The sequence below is a fragment of the Heterodontus francisci genome, chromosome 18 (assembly GCF_036365525.1).
Source record: "Heterodontus francisci isolate sHetFra1 chromosome 18, sHetFra1.hap1, whole genome shotgun sequence".
NCBI classification, from domain to species: domain Eukaryota; kingdom Metazoa; phylum Chordata; class Chondrichthyes; order Heterodontiformes; family Heterodontidae; genus Heterodontus; species Heterodontus francisci.
In genome coordinates, this window is record NC_090388.1 from 20,143,240 (window position 1) to 20,164,395 (window position 21,156).

Sequence of the window (21,156 nt, forward strand, 5' to 3'; positions counted from 1 at the left end):
AGCGTTGCCTTTGGCAAGCTGAAAAACAGTCTGGGAGCAAAGAGGAATTAGTCTCTCAATGAAAGTATACAGAATGGTTGTCCATCACACTTTCTTGTATGCTTGTGAGAAGTGAACAGTTTAATCCAGGTACACAAACAAGCTACACTACTTTCACATGACCTGCTTGAAGAAACTCAGGATCAGATGACAAGACAAGGTTCCGAAGACTGAGATTCTCTCCCTGACATGCCGAGCATTCACACTCTGCTGAAGAGAGCTCAGATAAGATGGACAGGACTTGTTGCCAGAATGCCAGATGGGTGCATGCCAAAAAAGCTCTTCCAGGGCGAGCTAATTGAAGGGAAACAGTCACATGGATACCAGAAAAATGCTTCAAGGACACCCTGAAAGTCTCACTGAAGAGTTTCAACATCACCCCGAGACATGGGAAAACCTTGCACAGGATATCTGGCGCAGTTTCATCAGCAAAGGCACCACCTGCTCTAAACAGAAAAGTCCCACTGACCAACAGGAAATATGAGCTACGCAAGTCCAGAGCCACAAGCACCTCTTCCAAACCAACAATACACGTGTGTCGAACATGAGACTGATCTTTGTGTGCTCAAATTGAACTGACTAGTCACATTCCAACAAGTTGCACCTGAAACTTATCTGAATGGTTGATGTGGTGGCCATCTTTGACTACGAAGGACGAACACAAATATCAACTGGGCATTTTTATACAAGTAGAATGAAAATAGAAAGTGCTGGAAATACTCAGCAGCCCAGGCAGCAAATGTGGAGACAGAAGCAGTGTTAACGTTTCAGGTCAGTGATTTCTCATCAGAACTTTCCGATGAAAGGTCACAGACCTGAAACATTAACTCTGCTTCTCTCTCCACAGATGCTGCCTGGCCTGCTGAGTATTTCCAGCACTTTCTGCTTTTTATTGATAAAATGGGAGCCTGAAACAGCTTCCCAGCCTGAGTGTTAAAGCAGAAACAAGCACAAAGAAGTCACCCTCCCAAAACAAAATGGAGTGATAGGAAATATGTCAGTGCCTCCTCGTTCTGGCTGCCAGGAGGAAGGGGAGCTTTGATCTTTTCAGAACAATGAGATTGAGACAGGGAGGAAAGATAGCCGGGAAGCAGTTTCAAAGCGAAAGATTAAGCGATATCACACCTATGATGAGCGTGCCTCTTCTGTGCACACAACTGGCAAACTGATGGCTAAATGTGCTTTTATTTATCAGACACGAATTACAATTCAACACGGCGGAACAGGTTAGCCCAAACACTTTAGGGAAGGCAGCTTTCCTTGAAGAACCTGACTCCAGTTAAAATTGTATTTGAAAATGTGGATTATTTACCCAGCCCTTTGTGTGCAGTTTGCCTTGGACAGCTCCGTGTTGATTGGCGGCTCCCGGAATTCAGGGCGTGTCTTGTCATTCATGAAACATGAAACTGTCTGTCTGCTTCGTTCACATGGTGGAAATTTCCACTATCTCCCCTAGACTGTTAAATGCAGAGGATCCCCCCTCTGAAATTACAATTCACTGTTGCTCTCGCTTTGTTGCTTGATTCGTGTTGCAATTTAAAGGTGGGTTTCGTCCAAAAAAAAATAGCTTGTTAATAAACAAGAAGTAGATAACATTTAAATTGCTTTTGCCAATGCATTGTAATAAAACTCAAATGGTTTCAAGCTGAATTTTAGATTCTTTAGCGGCAGATGGGTTCGGCCTTTTCATTTCAGAATGAACTCGCTGCTTGATTTAGATAATTAGGTTCTTATTGAAGTAAAAAGCTATTAAAATGTGTGTAAGTGGACAGTTAAGAACGATGGCAAATATCTGGAAATAAATGCGTGAATATGTGCGTGAGCAAAGGAGGAATTATTAAGGCAGCATTGTATTTGCGTTGTTGGAAGGGAGGGGGCAATTGTAAATTATCTTTGTACAAGCAGACTGCTTTAAAGTTCATTCACTTATAGTTTACATTTTATTCCATGTGTGTTTGTGTAGTGCGATTTTTTAAACCGCGCCTTTAGTATTGATTTCTGACCAAGCAGTTTTATTTGCTAAAATATCACTTTGCTGTAATTGTTGTAACAATATTTCCTTTTTAACTGTACGATGGCTGAACTTTCATAAATTTGCTGAGCTCATCTGCCCAAGTGAGAATTATTTATTATTGTATGAGATATATGATGTGGTGAGGGTGTGAATTGTGGATGAAACAAACTGCAGCGGAATGTCTTTAAGTCTGGATTGTGTGTGTTAGTTTTCTGTTGCCTGTTACATCTGTGTTAGGGGGAATGTTTCTGCAGCTGGCATGTTGGACCATGCAGAGCGCTATTGCCGACTCCTCCCGGATTCATGTTGCCCCTTTGCCACGAAAACAACCTGCTTCCTGGCAGAGCACTGGGCGAAGCGGCGTCCGACCACCCCAGGGACTGACTAAACGGGTGCGGGAGGTAACGGGTTAAACCGCAGCGGAGCAGGTACAGAGCTGGTGTGGTCGGGTTACAGCGGGAGGGGGAGGGTTTGCAGCAGCGGCGATGACCAAGCTTTAACCTGGCTTGAGCTGCCACAGTTGGGCGCTGCTGCCAAGCCACAGGAGGTGGAGAGGCGGTGGGCCCCCCGCCCTGCTTTCCCATGTCCAGCCTCTGTCCCCTTAATTGAAGAAACCCTCCCCCCCCCCCCCCAGCCTCATGTGCCCCTTGCTCCTGTCAATTACCTTTTTTTAGTTTCACATCCTCAGGTTAGCAGCTACTCGTTGTGTGTTCACCGGGCACTGCAGTGTAAATTCAGATCTTCTGTTACATTTTACTGACTGGTTATATTGTCCCCTTTTGTTCCCCTATGCTTCAAGATGTGTTTAGTTCTCGGCAGAAAGATTACAAATTGAACTAGGTCGCAGGTGTCAACTCCAGTTTTGATAAATTCAGGAAGGTGGGCATGGGGAGGGAGGTGAGGGAAAGAATCAGTTTACCATTCCTTTCCGCTACTTCAGGCTGGCAGTTCCATCTGTTAATGGAAAAGTGCTGCATTGTTGCTGGTGCTGTTTTTCAGAGACGATGCATTAAAAGCTGTCTACTTGTTCAGGTGGATGTAAAAATCCCATCACCATTTATACAAGAATCTTCTTTCCTGGTCAACAGTTATGTCTCAACATTAAATTGGTCCTTTATCTTATTGCTGTTTGTCGGACCTGTCTGTGTGAAAATGTGACAAAATGTGACAAAAAGTGACAAGATATCGCACTTCAGAAATAATTAATTGGCAGTGAAATGCTTTGGAGAATCTTTAGAATTTGAATGTTGCGGTATAAATGCAAGTTTTTTCTGTCTGCTGATAAGGATGTGGAAGTTGGGAGAGAACAGCTCAGGTTTGGCTGTGAACCCCCCTTCTCCTCACCCTCATTTTGAGCACCATGTTGATGCAGCCTGTTAGACTTTAGAAGTCTCCCAGGAGGACCCTGCATCAACTGCCCTGGCAAGGATCTCTAGCAACCCGCACAGCCCCTCCCCTAACCACCACTCCAGATATAGCAATAGAAGAGTGTGAAATAAAAACAAGAAATGCTGGAACCACTCAGCAGGTCTGGCAGCATCTGTGGAAAGAGAAGCAGAGTTAACGTTTCGGGTCAGTGACCCTTCTTCGGAACTAGCAAATATTAGAAATGTCAAAGGTTATAAGCAAGTGAGGCGGGGGTGGGGCAAGAGATAACAAAGGAGGTGTAGATTGGACAAGGTCACATAGCTGACCAAAAGGTCATGGAGCAAAGGCAAACAATATGTTAATGGTGTGTTGAAAGACAAAGCATTAGTACAGATAGGGTGTTAATGGACTGAAGATTGAACAGCAGCAAGTACAAACATGAAAAAAACAGTGGGTAAGCAAACTGAACAAACTAAGATGAAATGAAATAAACAAAAAAAAATTGTAAAAAATGTAAAAAAGAAAAAAATAACTAAAAATAAAAGTAAAATGGGCCCGTCATGCTCTGAAATTATTGAACTCAATGTTCAGTCCGGCAGGCTGTAGTGTGCCTAATCGGTAAATGAGATGATGTTCCTCGAACTTGCGTTGATGTTCACTGGAACACTGCAGCAAGCCCAGGATAGAGGTGTGAGCATGAGAGCAGGGGGGAGTGTTGAAATGGGAAGCAACTCAGAGTAGGTTCACTTGTCTCATTCCGGGGATGAAGGGCTTATCTTATGAAGAAAGGTTGAACAGGTTGGGCCTATACCCATTGGAGTTTAAAAGAATGAGAGGTGATCTTATTGAAACATATAAGATCCTGAGGGGACTTGATAAGAGTGGATACCGGGAGGAAGTTCCCTCATGTGGGGGAGATCAGAACTAGGCGACACAGTTAAAAAAATTAGTGGTCTCCCTTTTAAGATGGAGATGAGGGGAAATGTTTTCTCTTAGAGGGTCATTAGTCTGTGGAATTCTCTTCCCCAGAAAGCAGTGGCAGCTGGGTCATTGAATTTATTTAAGGCTGAGTTAGAGAGCTTTTTGATAGACAAGGGAGTCAAGGGTTATGGGGGGCAGACAGAAAAGTGGAATTGAGACCACAACCAGATCAGCCATGATCTTGTCAAATGGTGGAGCAGGCTCGAGGGGCCGAATGGCCTACTCCTGCCCCTTGGTTATATGTGCCTACTTTCCATTCCTCAAAGTTAAAAGTACTGCACCTGTGAAATGTGTTTCTGGTCTTGCTTCTCTCTATCTCTATAACCTCCTCCAGCCGCTATTTTCACCCCACCTTTGGAAGAATTATTTCAGCTGCACAAGTACCACACTCTGAAATTTTCTCTCTAGACTACTCCACCTTACCATCTTCCTCTCCTTTAAGATCCTTCTTAAAACCTTTTTGATGTCAGTGTCATTTGGTTTATTGAACTCCTGAATCTTGCCGTTGGCTGGGCATTCATTTTCTTCATTTCTCTGTGAAGTGCCTTGGGACATTTTCTTCCCAATTAAAGGCACTTGATAAATGCAAGTTGCTGTTGTTGTATGCTGTTGTGTGACATAAATCTGGCACATTGTGAGTTCTGAGTTATGCCCTTGGTTGGAGATGCAAACCAGAGGCCAGGCACTGCTCCAGCTGGAACTAAGGAAAATCAGAGGGCAAGTTACCCTGGTCACTGTTGCATCTCTGTCTAGTTGGCTTAAGAACAACATTGGCACTGGATAAGTCAAACCTGTTACCAATGCTTATAATTTAAAAAACAAATGCTTGACAGAATAAAGCATTTTCAGTCCTTTTCTGTTCTCCATCACTTTTTAGGTAGATATGCCGATTTTTAAAAAAATGATATCTATTATATTCCAGCTATGAATCCAGCTACTGCTTAAAATTGAATAAGTGCTCCATGTAATCAGTTTGCCATGAGTTTTAGTTTTTTTTGTAAGATTCAAAGCCCTAAAATTAATTAATGCTTTATCTTATTAAAAAAATTGAATCCTATATGAATTATAAGCCCCGATTTTAACTTGGGGCAGAATGCTCACCATAACTCGCCAATGTTAGGCTCAGGCCACTTTACCTCCAGGTCATCATTTAGATAAACCAGGCCTGACTTCTGCCCGAATCTAGCAATAATCACATAAGGAGGCCATCACAGGAATGGTTCTTTCCACTAAGGCAATTGGGCCAGAGCGAGGATGGAGGCAAATGCAAATGGGGGAGAGGAGGGGAGGGGAGGGGAGGGGAAGGCAGGGGAGGGGAGGGGAGGGGACTCCTCCATCCCACAAGGGAACCTGAAAAGAAAATAAACTCACCTCCTCAGCACTCTTCGGGGCCTGCTGCTCCTTCCTGCCGACATACTGAAGACTTATTAAAATGGCATTTGAATGACATCATCACACATTAACTATTGCATTTCAGTTAGCCCCTGACTGGCTTTCTTGCTGCTCATAAAGGGGTCTCTGGTAAAGCATGGCTACCCGACCCGAACCCAACCAGACCGGACAACATGAGTCAGTTCGGGTCTCACTTCCGGGTCCGGCATTCGGGCTCGGCTCGGGTCGGACTGGACATGGACACAGTGCTGCCTTGTTCAGGGAGGGAAGTAATCTTCAAAATTTGAACATTCAGCCGGGATGTCAAGGTGGGAAACGTGCTGCTGGAACGGAGAACCACAGCATTTGGACAAGATAGAGCACAATAACCTGTTTGATATAATTAACTTTATTACGGTAGTCGGGTCGGGTCGGGCGCAGGAAAAAATCAAAGGACTCGGACCCGGGTCAGGTTCTGGTTGGATGTGGTCGGGTCGGGTCCGGGTCGGGTTTCAATTTCATACCTGAGCAGGCCTTTAGTCTCTGGCATCTGTAGGGTTGGGTGGGAGTAGGGGGGGTGATTCAGGTGCATTGTGATCATGGTGCCTGCTGTGCTGCCGATATTTTAACCCTCACAAGGCCTGTAGTTGATGGGTGCAGGGGTTAAAATCAGGGCTTCAGTCTTGTTCAAGGACCTGATGATGTGCAGCACATTTAATGCCAAATGGCCCATAGTATTTTTCATCAACATTATTTGAGCTTTACCAAGAAATGTATAGCTTGAAGATTGTGCTATAAAATGGACCATTTAATGATTTATTCTTGTTTTTAAACGGTTTTAAAATTTAGCGAACATAAATCGAAGTCAATGTATCCTATCTATGTGCATATTGTTTTTGGAAAAATTGGTGGTACGTGAGATTCAACATTAAACTGAAACTTCATCTGCCTTTTCTAGTGATTCAGGAGGAGCTGAAAGATATTATGGCATTAATAAAGAAGATAAGTTCTCCCAATGTCCTGGCCAATATTCCTTCTTTAACCAACACATCAAAAAATAGATTAACTGATTGATGTTCACCAAATTATAATTCCAATTTAAAAGAGTCCATTAGTATTGAATTAGCCCCCTTTCTGCAATAACCCAATGTGGTTTAAGAAATCATCTGAAAAGTTATCTTATTCAAACAAAAAAACAATATTTTTGGGCTACATTCTCAAAACCATAGCAAAACCAAGTAGGCAGATAAAGCCAATGATTTTGTTTAATAGGAAAACTGTTCAAAGATCAGTCCTGATGTGGTTTATTGAATGTACAGATTGATTACAAAGGAGGCAAACAGCTACAACATTTGTTTACTAGATCTAAACTTAATGCTTGTAATAGACAAATAGTCACATTAATGGAATACACTGTTAAAAAAGTATAATTTGCAGTACAAATATTCTACAAATAATCACAGAAATGAAAGCAAAAAAAAACCCATTCAGCATGTTGGGTCTGTGTCAATGTCAGTTTTCACTGGTCCTCCAAGCTCCACTGTACCCCTGACAGCCACTGATGACCACAAATAGATGTCCTCCCATTCTTCTCTATCCCTCTCATGCCCCCTCAACCCCACCATTGATTTAACCTGAGGGCGACTGTTGGCAAGGCAAGTGTCCCAAAATTGCATGCATCCATTGGGTGAGCTTCCTGCGTAGGCCGACAGGATTTAGATGAGTAATAAAAGCAAAGTACTGCGGATGCTGGAAATCTGAAATAAAAACAGAAAGTGTGGAAATATTCAGCGGGTCTGGCAGCACCTGTGGAGAGAGAAACAGAGTTAACGTTTCAGGTCTGTGACTGTTCATCAGAACTCATGAAAGATTCTGATGAAAGGTCAAGGACCTGAAACGTTAACTCAGTTTCACTTTCCACAAATGCTGCCAGACCCGCTCAGGATTTAGATGAGGTCCAAGGTTGAATTTCGTACAATCCTTGGACCTGCGTCTTCAGTTTAAAAATGGCCCACAGGAATTTCCACACCTAGAATTGAATAGATTTTAAAAGTACACATAAAATAATATCAGATTGTTTTGGTTCAGCTAGGATAAGACCAATAATTCCAATAGTCAAAAATATAAACCAAATGTATAAATACTATTTATTGTATGATCTGTTCTGAGTGATAACAGGACAGCCATTTTGGAGTTTGGTTTCTAGATAGTAGACAATTAATATTGCACTACAATGACCATGTTTCAAACCTTCAAAATAAAAAGTCAGTAAGTTGTACACCTTTAGGGCTGGATTTTGTTTTCTCACCACCAGAAGCGGGTGTAAAAAATGGCAGCTGGCATGCACGCGCCACCACACCGCCACGATCTTGAGCCTGGCAGCTCATTAGAATATGCAGGGCGGCCTCCCCCATCCCTCCTCCCACCCAGCTCCCCCCCCCCCCCACCCCCCACCCCAGGCGGCTTTAGCAAAGTCGTGAACGGCATCAACTCTCTCTACACAGGCACCATTTTTAAAGGGCTACCAGCCCTCCATAGAGAATGCAGAGTTGCCTCCCCCACTACACTGAAAATAAATATTTGCCCCGTCTCCTCCCCCCACTACACTAAAAATACAGAGTTGACCCCTTCTGCCTCCAAATGCACAAAGTGCAGAGTTCACCTCTTCTCCCCCCAGCCCCAATGCACTTCAAATGCTGAGTTCGCCCCTTCCCTACCTCGGTGGTGCCAGCTTTCCCTGGATGGGAAAGTGAAGGTGCCTGAGTGCCGCCCATTGCACTGAAGATCCAGAACTGACGGTCAGATCGCAGATAATTCAATTTAAATGCTTGAAAACAGGTAATTTCAATGTTTAAAGCATGGCTCCACCGCAGAGCAACAGAGGACCCGCCACAGAACTTCTCCGCCACTGGGAAGATCGGGCCAGTTATCCCGGTGTCGGGTTCCGTGGTGGGCCCTTGCCACTCCGATCTTCTGCCCACCCAGCCCCCCCACAGCCACAGAGCCCAACGTCAGGAGGGGAACAAAATCCAGTTCTTAGTTTTATAAGACCATGGGCAAATTTTAAGTACATTGCTCATTTAATGTGGCAATTCTTTTGGCAGAACATACTCTAAATATTCACAAAAGTTGGCTACAGTTCTAGTTTTGGGAAGTAGAATTGTATTTTAAAGAAACAACTCTTCTGAAATATTTAGTATGAAAAGTCTGTTTGGATGTGGAAGTTTTAACAGATAACAGTGATCTTGATTTTCTTTGCGCACCTTGCCTTGCAATGGTAGGAAGCATGTTTTTTGCATTGCTTAGGCAACAATCATTTTCTGCAAATTGTGATCTTTTACATATAAAGTACTTTTTTTTCTCTTTTGTGTGAATAGAAAAGAGAACTTCGGAGTAAGTTATCAAACAAGTTTCCTTTTGTGAAAAGTAAGAAACTATTATTGGAAATGTCCCTGTGAAATATTGCCAGCTTGGGAATTTAATATTCTAATGCAAGAAGTGTGTTTTTGCTGCAATCTGTATCATTAGAAAGACATAAAAATGATTCATAACAGGGGAAAACAACTCAAAGAAGCTGCTAAAATAATAATATTCCTATCATTGTTCTGTGAGAGGTTGCCTGGCATGAAGTGCTTGACAAATGCAATTTAATAACTGAATGCTAGTACAAAATGTGTTGGCTTTCTGCGGAGATGATTAGTCAAAGTTAGTTGCTATTGGAAAGCGTGGAAACTGAGTCAAAAGAATGCATGGAATTTGTAAGCAGCTTGTAAAAGGTTTAATGATGATTGGTGCTTAGTTTTGCTGACTATCTGTTCAAGTGACTAAGCAAGTTTGAAGGTGTAACCTTGTTAGGCTGCATGCATAAATTAGATAAGTGAAAATATATGTACAGTGGGAAGTTGCATTTGAGTTCAAAGTAACAGGCTAGCTGGAAAAGTCATGGAAGTTTAGGCTGCTTTGGCAATCGTAGATTGTGGATGAATAGAGATAAATGATTGAATTAACTGACAAGATGTACAGGGTAGTATGCGTAGCAGAGTTATCTGCACAAACCCTGGAGTACAGGAGAGGCATAACCAAATAGGGAAGGTGAACCTGATCTTTAGAAATGTAGAAAATTGAGAAGTAGAGCCAGTGGTATGTTATCTAAAATGTGCAAATCAGGAGATGGTGTTAGTGTGCGATTGTTTGAGGAGCATGCTAGGGAAAGACAGATGGAAGTTGTAACATTCATATCCTCCAGCAGGAGCACACTAGTGTATCAGTGAAAGTTAAAGTTTGCCAAATGTTCTATATTTAGCAGAATAACATTGTTTTTGTTTTACTTTTCTTCTTAGACATAGGAGTCAATTTAAAATAACTCAAATTCTGAAGGAAATTTGTGTAAAAGAGGCAGGTTTCTCAAAGGTTTGACAATGACTATATGCATCTACCCTTGATCCCCCACTCCTATTCCTCAGCTACATGCTGCCCCTTGGCAACATCAACTAAAGACATGGTGTCAGGTACCACATGTATGCTGACCAAGCTCTACCTCGCCACCATCTCTCTTTTACTGCCTCTGTTATCAGCATGCTTGTCTGACATCCAGTCCTTGATGGCGAAAAGCTAGAAACAGTGGATGTCCAAAGAGATTTGGGGGTCCATGCACATTGATCATTTAATATGTCATGCACACGTACAGAAGATAATCAAAATGGCGAATGGAAGCTGATCTTTATATATAGAGGATGAGAATCCAAGGGGGTAGAAGCTGTGCTACAGCTATACAAAGCCTTGGTTAGATCACACCTGGAACACTGTTTGCAAGTTTGGACACCACCTCTTAGGAAGAATAAATTGTCCTTGGAGGGAGTGCAGTGTAGATTTACCAGAATGAGACCTGGACTCCAAAGCTTAAGTTACAAGGAGAGACTGTATAAACTAGGATTGTATTCTCTGGAATTTAGAAGGTTAAGGGGTGATTTGATCAAAGTTTTCAAAATATTAAGGGCAGCAGATAGAGTAAATAAAGAGAAACTATTTCTGTGGTTGCGGAGTCTTGGACCAGGAGGCATAGTCCAAAAATTAGAGCCAGACTATTCAGGAGAGAAATTAGGAAACACACAAAGCGTAGTAGAAGTTTGAAACTCTCATCCGCAAACAGCAGTTGATGCTAAATCAGTTGTAAATGTTAGATCTTGAGATTGATAGATTTTGTTAACGAAACTATTATTAAGGGCTATGGGGCAAAGGCAGGTCTATGGAGTTAGGTTGAAGATCAGCCATGATCTCATGGAATGCCAGAGCAGGCTCGAGGGGCTAAATAACCTCCTCCTGTTCCCAAGTTCCTATAAGCCAAACTTTTATCCAATTAAACACTGCCCATTGTTTTAGGCTGAACCTGTCAATTCACTACCTCGACGTCCTATTTAATCCCGAACTGAGTAGCCAATCACATATCTTGTCCATCACAAAGACCATCTACCTCTACCTCTGTGACGGCGCCCTTCTCTGCACCTACCTCAGTCTACCTGCTGCTGAAACCCTCATCCATGCTTATGCCATCTCCAGTCTTGATTACTGCAATCCAGTCCCGGCCAGCCTCCCACCCTTGAAAAACTTGCGTTCGTTGAAAACCCTGCTGCCTGTATTTTAACCAGCAGCAAGTCCCAGTTACCCATCATGCCTGTGCTTGCTGACCTGTATTGACTTCTGGTCCCCTAGTGCCTCCAATATAAAATTCTCAGCGTCATATTCAGATTCCTTCATGACCCTGCCCCCTCCCTAACTCTGTAACCTCCTGCAGCCCTGCCAGCCTCTGAGAACATGTTACCACATGAAGTGGTTGAAGCAAATAGTACAGATACAATTAAGGGGAAGCAAGAAGAGCATATGAGGGAGAAGGGAATAGAGGGTTATGATAGATTTATATGAGGTAGGATGGGAGAAGGCTCAAGTGGAGCATAAATAGCAGCATGGACTGGTTGGGCTGAATGGCCTGTTTCTGTGCCGTAGATCCTATATAGTGCTATATAACTCGATGTGTGTCCAATTTAGGTCTCTTGTACATCCCTGATTTCTTATGCCCCACCTTTGGCAACTGTGCCTTTAGTTGTCTAGGTCTTAAGTTCCAGAATTTGCTTCCTAAAATTCCCTACCTCCTTCCTCCTATTAGACGGTCCTTAAAACATAATCCTTTGACCAAGCTTTTGGTTACCTGTCCTAATATCTCCTTATGTGGTTCAGTGACATATTTTGTCTGAGAACATTCCTGTGAAGCACCTTAGGATATTTGATCAGGTTAAAGACGCTATATAAATGCACTTTGTTGTACCCTTTATTCCACAAAGTACTTTATCTGATCCACCGGGCTGAATTTTGACACCCCCATCCCCACCCCACCCCGAGGTCAGGAACAGAGGTGGTGGAGGGGGGCACTGAAAATACTGGCACTGGCCAGCGTATCAATTGCGAGACACCGTTTCCGGTTCTGGCAAAGTTCACTAGGGCGGGGGGAGGGCAGAACAGCGATCCTGCCCACCTCCCAATCGGGGCCATTAAAGTTCCAAAACAGCTCATTAAGAGCTTGTCAGAGGTGGAGATTAAAATCTTTATAGGGGCTCAAGGGTTACACGTGCTGTCCATAGCTGACCAGCTTAAGGGAGGCAGGTACCAAGTGGGGAGCCAGTCATGGCTACCCCAACAAATTACACCAGCCCCATAAGAGGGTCAGCAAGGCAAAGGAATAATCTGCCTTGGGAAAGAAGGTGCCCCGTGGCACTATGCAGGTAGTGGGGAGAGTGGGCTCTGGCTTTGAACGGGTCGTCACCCACCAGTATTGTGGGGGCAGAAGAGCAGGGGGCAAGGCTGCCAATCACAATAGGGTGGCCACCTGTCCAAAACGAAGGCTGCGGCAGGTAGTGGTGGCACGACTTTCAGATTTTGGGCCCAGTGGCGATGAGGGGCAACACCCTCCAGAGGAAGGATGGAACCCTGAGCAGCAGGAGAGAACAGGAGAGGGACGAGGAGCAGGAATGACATGGAAGCCGTGCCCTCAACAAGGGATCTACTGCCGATGATGGAGCTACCTGGAGATGACCGAGACCTGGTGCCACAGGAGACTGTGACTGTCCAGGCAGATGGTCATAAACTGAAAACCTTGCACCTCGCAGCACTGGTCGCCATGCCCTGCCAGTAGTTGTCAAAGTTACTGTGGCCTTGAACTTCTTTGTTTCTGGCTCCTTTTAAGGATCTGCTGTGATCCTTAATGGCATCTCACAAACAGCAGCACAGCACTGCCTCTCACAGGTCACTGATGCCCTTTTTGCCAGAGCTAGACAGTACATTCATTTCATGACAGACACGGCCTCGCAGGCACAGGGGGCAGTGGGTTTTGCCACCTTTGCTGGATTCTTCCAGGTGTAGGGCATCATCAGTTGCATCCATGTGCCTTTCAAGGTGCCCAGTGACAGGCCAGTGAGCTTCATCAACAGGAAGGGCTTTCACTGTCTCAACATCCAACTGATCTGTGACCACAACAAGAGCTTTCTCCTTTGTCTGTTTTACCTTATTCACCTTCTATTTCCCTCCTGGTGTTTGATAAAGTGTCTATTTAATCACTTCTACCCTCTGCCCTATCAAACACCTTCCCCTTTGTTCTCTCCCCCATCCCCCTCCCCTTCACTTGCTTAAGACCTAATTCTTTTCTAACCTTTGCCAGTTCTGATGAAGGGTCACTGACCTGAAATGTTAATTCAGCTTCTCTCTCCCCAGATGCTGCCTGACCTGCTGAGTATTTCTAGCACTTTTTGTTTTGATTTCAGATTTCCAGCATCTGCAGTATTTTGCTTTTATTTTTGAGCTTCCTCCATGTGTGTGCTCACCATGACTGCTTCATCCTCCCCCAGTCCACACTGCCTCTGCTCTTCGTTCCTTCCCCCAAAGTGCCTGGATGGCTCCTAGGGAACAAGGGATATCGCTTGAATACATGGCTACTCACCCCTCTAGGGGAGCCACAGGCAGAGGCACAGATCAATATAACCAAATCCACCTGCTCATTAGACAGCCATCAAGCAGGCCATTGGGCTGCTCGAGATGTGCTTTTAGTGCAGTTGGGTGCAGGAGGCCCTCCTGCAAGGGTCTCGGTCATTGTGGTGGTCTGCTGCTTTCTCCATAACATGGCCATCCAGAGAGGTGTAGGTCTTGAGGACGGTGAGGCCCTGGAAGGAGAGAGCTCAACGGAGGAGAGCCCTGCCCCGGGTGCCAGGCCTACAACTCTCTTGTCACATCTCACTTCCCTCTGGTGCTGTGGAAGACTTTGGCACAATCAGCAGATTTCTCCCTTAGGATAACCAGCAGCCTCAGTGATGCCTGTCGTGGGGAGTCTAAATCACTTCCCTCCCTTCATCTGACCAGCCTTTGTTCCTGCCCCCACTGGCTATACTTAGACAGGGAATATATTTACATATCAATTAAGGGCTCAGGCCTGGGAAAATCGTGACATGATACAGTTTTCAACCGGAGGTGGGTTCCTAATCCAAAAACAATCCCAACTCCTATTTCCCTCCTCCTTGACGAAACCTCAGCCCACAGAGTCTCAGTTCAGCTTGTAGAATCCATTCAACTTGCCCATAAGAGAATCCAAGAACTACCATTCTGGCAAAGGAGATGTGGTTGAGAGGATGAGCTCGAACATCAACAGCAATGACTACAAGTTTAGCTATCGAAATGGGCTCAATGGCTAACCTTGCCACAATATCAGTATAGGAAGTGTAATAAGTGTATCAGCAAGAAGAATGAATAGTTTCATTGCTCGATGTTCAGGACTATAGGGCTTTTTACAATCACTTGACATCTAAAAGAACTTTACCGCCAATGAAGTACTTTTGAAGTGTAGTCACTGTTGTAATGCAGGAAACACGGCAGCCTATTTGTGCATAGCAAGCTCCCACAAACAGCAATGTGATAATGGCCAGATAATTATTTTGAGTGATGTTGATTGAGGGATAAATATTGGCCAGGATACCAGGGATAACTCCCCTGCTCTTCTTCAAAATAGTGCCACAGGATATTTTACGTCCATCTCAGAGGGCAGACAGGACCTCAGTTTAACATTTCATCCAAAAGACAGCACCTGCCACAGTGCAGCACTGGTGTGTCAGCCAAGACTTTTGAGTCCATTTCGATATCTAAACTTGTAGTCATTGCTGTTGATGAAAGGTCATCGACCTGAAACGTTAACTCTGTTTCTCTCTCCACAGATACTGCTGAGTATTTCAAGCATTTTCTGTTTTTATAACAAATACTCAATGGCCTTCAAAACTCAGTGATTCTAATGTAGAAGGAAGCTAGTAAAGATTTGCCAGTTAATAAACCAATGGGTCCCTATGTGTTGGGGATGTGGGTGCGTGTTGGGGGTGTGGGGGTGTGTGTGTGTCTTGGGTGTGGGTGCATGCATGTGGTGTCCAGTTATATGGGAAATGTACTTGAAGAGAACTAATTTGCTGGGTTATGGGGGAAAAGGCTGGGCTGTGGGACTAAATTGGTCAGCTCTTACAAAGAACTGGCACAGGTGTGATGGGTTGAATGGCCTCCTGCTGTGTTGTAAGATTCTATGATTCTGTTGACCTGCAGATGTGTCATACTGGAGCCATATCTCAAAAAGGCATTGCTTATCCTCCCCTTTCATCTCCTCCCGCCCCCCTCCAACCTCCTTCACTACACAACAACAATAACTTCTATTTCTATAGCACCTTTAATGTAATAAAACATCCTAATGGGGCTTCACAGGAGCATTATAAAGCAAAGTATGACACTGAGCCACAAAAGGGAGATATTAAGTCAGATGATCAAAAGCTTGGGCAAAGAGGTAGGTTTTAAGGAGTGTCTTAAAGGAGGAAAGTGAAGTAGAGAGGAGTAGGGAAGTATTCCGGAACTTGGGGCAACTGAAGGTGCGGCCACCAATACTGGAGCGATTAAAATCAGGGATGCACAAGAGGCTAGAATTAGAGGAGTGCAGATATCTCGGAGGATTGTGGGGCTGGAGGAGATTACAGAGCTAGGGAGGGGCGAGGCCGTGGAGGGATTTGAAAACTAGGATGAGAATTTTAAAATCAAGACGTTGCTTAACTGGGAGTCAATGTAGGTCTGCGAGCACAGGATAATAGAGGAATGGGGTTTGGTGTGAGTTAAGACATGGGCTGCAGAGTTTTGGATGACCTCAAGTTTACAAGGAATAGAATGTGGGAGACCAGCCAGGAGTGCATTGGAATAGTCAAGTCACAAGATAAAAATATAAGAAATAGCAGCACAAGTAGATCATTTGGCCCCTTGAGCCTGCTCCGCCATTTAATACAATCATGGCTGATCTTCTGCCTCAATTCACACTCTTGGGCGTTTCACAGGTCTGCTTCATCTTTCCGATATTCCCCATTCAGCAGGACTACTAATACCATTACTGAAAATCAGCAGATAGGCCAGTAAAACATACACACTGAGTATAAAGTCAAACAAAAAACATTGGCTAAAGGGAGTGCCAAATTCCTAAATCAGTAGTCCCCAACATCTTGTGAAAGTACATAAGAAGCAGAAAAATCAAAAAGATTCATCCTGCAGCCAAAGACTGCTAAAGCATCAACTTCTGTGTGATTAGGGAACTCCTTACAGTGCACTTGAATCCTTGTCCATCCCCGGCCAACTTCAGTTCTTTCTCACCCAATTTCCTCTCTTCCACTGTTTTAGTTCCCTAGCTCCAATACTGGCTGCACTTTTGCATATACAAGTTAACTGCTAGTTTAAACTCCCAGTCCCCAACCATCCCTGTTATTGTGAGCATTGGATCTTTTCTCAGATTTGGTCTCCAAATTCCTCAGCTTCAGTGGACATCAAGGCAACCCTTCTGCACTGGACTACATGAGACTGTACTGTTAAGCCTCAACTGCTGCCTCACTGATCTGCTGCCCAGTTGGTGACATTTTGATGTAACTTTGATCTGTTTACAGCCCTTCCCCCACGACTGCTGTTACCTGCAGAGCCTGTGACCGGCTACTGGTTTTACTGGTTTTTCAGCTTCAGCTGCAATCTAATTCCTGGCCAGAGATTCACTGTCCTGGGCTGAAGTACATTTCTCTGCTGCTTCTGGGTCTTATGGTGACCTCTAACTTTGCCACTGTTTTTTATTTCTGCCCTGTAACCGATTCTGCACACCTCCATCTTCATCCCCATGGAAATACATCAGCAATGTGTCCTCCAATACTCTATCTTCAAATAGCTTTTGGGATTCACTCGCCCTCCACGCCTGAATCAAAGCTTGGACAACAGTGCATCGATGCTCCATTGCATCTTCTAGGTCAACTTTATCTCATTGTGGAATCACTGACTTTAACTCTGGACTCTTTCCTGTTGTTTCCACTCTATTCCCTGTTTACTACCAGGATATTGCTACATAACCAGGCCTTTGTGGCTTAAATTTTCCCTGTGTCCATTCGCGTGTGCATTTTGGCTTCCACTCTGGACCTAAGCCCATCAACCCCTCAGACCCTGTGGGCTCTGCCAGCAGATCAGCGATCAGCTCCCATCTCTGCATCTCCCTCCAGAATATCCATTCACTTGTGAGCAAGGTCCTTGCCATCTATGAGCTCATTGTGGATGACTACATCAACATGGTCCTGACGGAAACCTGGCTGAGGGGTGATGGCACTTTCCCCCGAGATGAAACCTCTACACCTGGCTACAACTTCTACCACTTGCCCCACCCAGACCATCGCAGTGGCAGTGTGGCTTTTAGCACCAAATCAGATCTTGATCTGTCCTCCTACTCCTCTGACACTTCCTCCTTCTTTGAGCATCTCACCTTGTTCTAACCTTGTCACCTCTCATTTAAAATCCTCATTCTCTACCACCCACCCAAGCACCATAAAAGTTTTCTCACCAAGATATCTTCACCGCTTTCCTCCCTCAGTCTCTGCATGAGTGACTTTTCATCTTCAGCGATTTCAACCTCTATCTCAACTCATCTTGCTGTCTCTCCTCTGAGTTCACTGCCCTCTTATCCTCCCTAAATCTCCCTCCATGCAAACTCCACAACCCATACTCACAGCTACCCCTTGACGTTGCCATTTCACATGGTCTTGCTACTCCTATCATGTCAATCACAGATAAGGCCATCTCTGAACACTTCCTTGTATCACTTTCCACCCAAATCCCCCTTACCCCTCACAGTCCTACTTCCTTCTGTATCTGTTCCAGGAGGAACTATCACCCAATTCACTTACAACTCTGCTTTTAAAATCCCAACTGCTTAGCCTTTGGCCCTCCATTCTCCATATTTCTGCAGCTACCAATTTCACCTCCACCTTTGATGCTTTTGTCCTCACTAAAATCATTATTTTTTTTTGCCCTGGCCATTCCCCCTCGCCTTTTCTATGTTAAATCCAAGGGATACAGACTTAAATGGGTGATGGATGTGGAGGACAGCTGGTTTAGCCATTCACTGTCAGATCTGACTGGACCACATTAAGCACTGTCGGGTCCTGCTCTCATCACCAAAACTGCTCACTGTTCCAATATCATCCCAGAATGCAAGGATAATCCCCAACTTCTTTTCTCTACTACATACTGTCTACTTAAACCCCTCTCCACCGCCTCCTCCATCCTCGCCTACAACAACAAGTGTGAGTAGCTCATAGACTTTTTATTCACTAAGATTGAGACCATCTGATCAGCTGCCTCTGTCAATTCCTTCCTTTTCCCTAACCCACCAAACCAAATTCCTCTAAGGTTCCCAGCCTGTCATAGCCCTGAATTGGCATTTTTCTCTAGTCTCCCACTTATCTCCCCTCATGCCCTCTCCAAGCTTATCTTGTCCACCTCCTGATCCCTCGACCCTATTCCCACTGAACTGTTGACCATCAACTTCCCTTCCTGGCTCCCTTCTCAGCTGATATTGTTAACAGTTCTTTCTCCCCAGGTTCTGTCCCTCTTTCCTTCAAGTCTGCCGTCATTACAGCTCTTTTCAAAAAATTAACCTTTGACTCCTCTATCCTTGTAAACTACAACCCCATCTCCAACCTCCTTTTCCTCTCCAATGAACTTGATAATGTTAAATAAAAACAAGAAATGCTGGATATACTCAGCAGGTCTGGCAGCATCTGTGCAGAGAGAAGCAAAGTTAACGTTTCGGGTCAGTGACCCTTCTTCGGAACTGGCAAATATTAAAAATATAAAAGGTTTTAAGCAAGTAAAGCGGGGGTGGGGCAAGAGATAACAAAGGTGAAGGTGTTGATAGGACAAGGTCACAGAGAATAACTGATGGAACAAAGGCGAACGGTATGTTAATGGTGTGCTGAAAGACAAAGTATTAGTACAGGTAGGGTGTGAATAGACTGTAAAGCACACAGCACTTCAAGCACAACATAAAAAAACACATTAAAAAAAAACAGTGGGTAAGCACAGTGGAAACAAACTAAACAAACTGAAAAACCTAAAATAAAATAACCAAATAAAAAAGGAAAACGAGAAAAAGAAAAAATAACTAAGCATAAAAAGGGGGACCCGTCATGCTCTGAAATGATTGAACTCAATGTTCAGTCCAGCAGGCTGTAGCGTGCCTAATCGGTAAATGAGATGCTGTTCCTCGAGCTTGCGTTGATGTTCATTGGAACAATGCAGCAATCCCAGGACAGAGATGTGAGCATGAGAGCAGGGGAGTGTTTTGAAATGGGAAGCAACCGGAAGCTCGGGGTCTTGCTTATGGACTGAGCGGAGGTGTTCCGGAAAGTGGTCACCCAGTCTGCGTTTGGTCTCCCCAATGTCGAGGAGGCCACATTGTGAACAGCGAATACAGTATACTAAATTGAAAGAAGTACAAGTCAATTGCTGCTTCACCTGAAAGGAGTGTTTGGGGCTTCGGATAGTGAAAAGAGAGGAGGTAAATGGACAGGTATTACACCTCCTGCGATTGCAGGGGAAGGTGCCTTGGGAAGGGAACAAGGTGGTGGGGGTAATGGAGGAGTAGACGAGGGTGTCGCGGAGGGAACGATCCCTCTGGAATGCTGACAGGGGAAGATGCGTTTGGTAGTGGCATCATGCTGGAGGTGGCAGAAGTGGCGGAGGATGTTCCTTTGGATCTGGAGGCTGGTGGGGTGGCAAGTGAGGACAAGTTGAACCCTGCCGCGGTTCTGGGAGGGAGGGGAAGGTGTGAGGGTAGAAGTGCGGGAAATTGGCCGGACACGGTTGAGGGCCCAGTCAACCACAGTGGGAGGGAATTCCCGGTTGAGGAAAAAGGAAGACATATCAGAAGCACTTTCGTGGAAGGAAGCATCATCAGAGCAGATGCGTCGGAGACGGAGAAACTGGGAGAATGGAATGGAGTCCTTACAGGAGGCAGGGTGTGAAGAAGTGTTCGCAAGGTAGCTGTGGGAGTCGGTGGGCTTATAATGAATATTAGTAGACAGCCTATCCCCAGAGATGGAAACAGAGAAGTCGAGAAAGGGAAGGGAAGGGTTGGAGATGGACCATGTGAAGGTGAGAGAAGAGTGGAAATTAGAAGCCAAGTTAATAAAGTATTCTAGTTCCGGGAGGGAGCAGGAAACGGCAACGATACAGTCATCAATGTACCGGAGAAAGAGTTAGGGTAGGGGGCCTGAGTAGGACTGGAACAAGGAATGTTCGACATATCCCACAAAAAGACAGGCATAACTGGGACCCATCCAGGTACCCATAACCATAGCTTACTTGGAGTAAGTGAGTGGAGTTGAAGGAGAAGTTGTTCAATGTGAGAACAAGTTCAGCCAGGCGGAGGAGGGTGGTGGTGGATGGGGACTGGTCGGGCCTCTGTTCAAGGAAGAAGCGGAGAGCCCTCAAACCGTCCTGGTGGGGGATGGAGGTGTAGAGAGATTGGACGTCCATAGTGAAGAGGAGGCAGTTGGGGCCAGGAAACTGGAAATTGTCAAAATGATGTAGGGCGTCAGAAGAGTCACGGATGTGGGTGGGAAGAGACTGGACCAGGGGAGAAAAGATAGAGTCAAGATAGGAAGAAATGAGTTCAATGGGGCAGGAACAGGCTGAAACAATGGGTCTGCCGGGACAGTCCTGTTTGTGGATTTTGGGAAGGAGTAGAAGCGGGTTATCTGGGGTTGCAGGACGATGAGATTGGAAGTTGACAATGTTGTTGTCTCCCAAAGTCATGCCCATCTTCCCCAGAACTCCATATTTGAATCCCTTCAATCAGGTTTTCGGCCCTGCCACAGTACCAAACCAGCTCTTTTCAAAACCACAAATGAGATCCTAAGTGATTGTGACAACAGTAAATGATCCCTCCTTCTCAATCTGTCTGCAGCCTTTGACATTGTTGACCATACCATCCTCCTACAATGACCTCCACTGTCGTTCAGCTGGAT

At 44.8% G+C, this 21,156-nt stretch overlaps 1 protein-coding gene across 1 annotated transcript in view; it reads left to right on the top strand.

Moving 5' to 3' along the window:
- Positions 1 to 1,491: 1,491 nt before the first annotated feature.
- slc38a4 (solute carrier family 38 member 4) overlaps positions 1,492 to 21,156 on the top strand; it is a 112,908-nt gene continuing 93,243 nt past the window's right edge. Inside the window, exon 1 of the mRNA XM_068050375.1 lies at positions 1,492 to 1,581. The gene's annotated coding sequence lies outside the window, so the exon portion shown is untranslated. The remainder of the gene's footprint in view (positions 1,582 to 21,156) is intronic.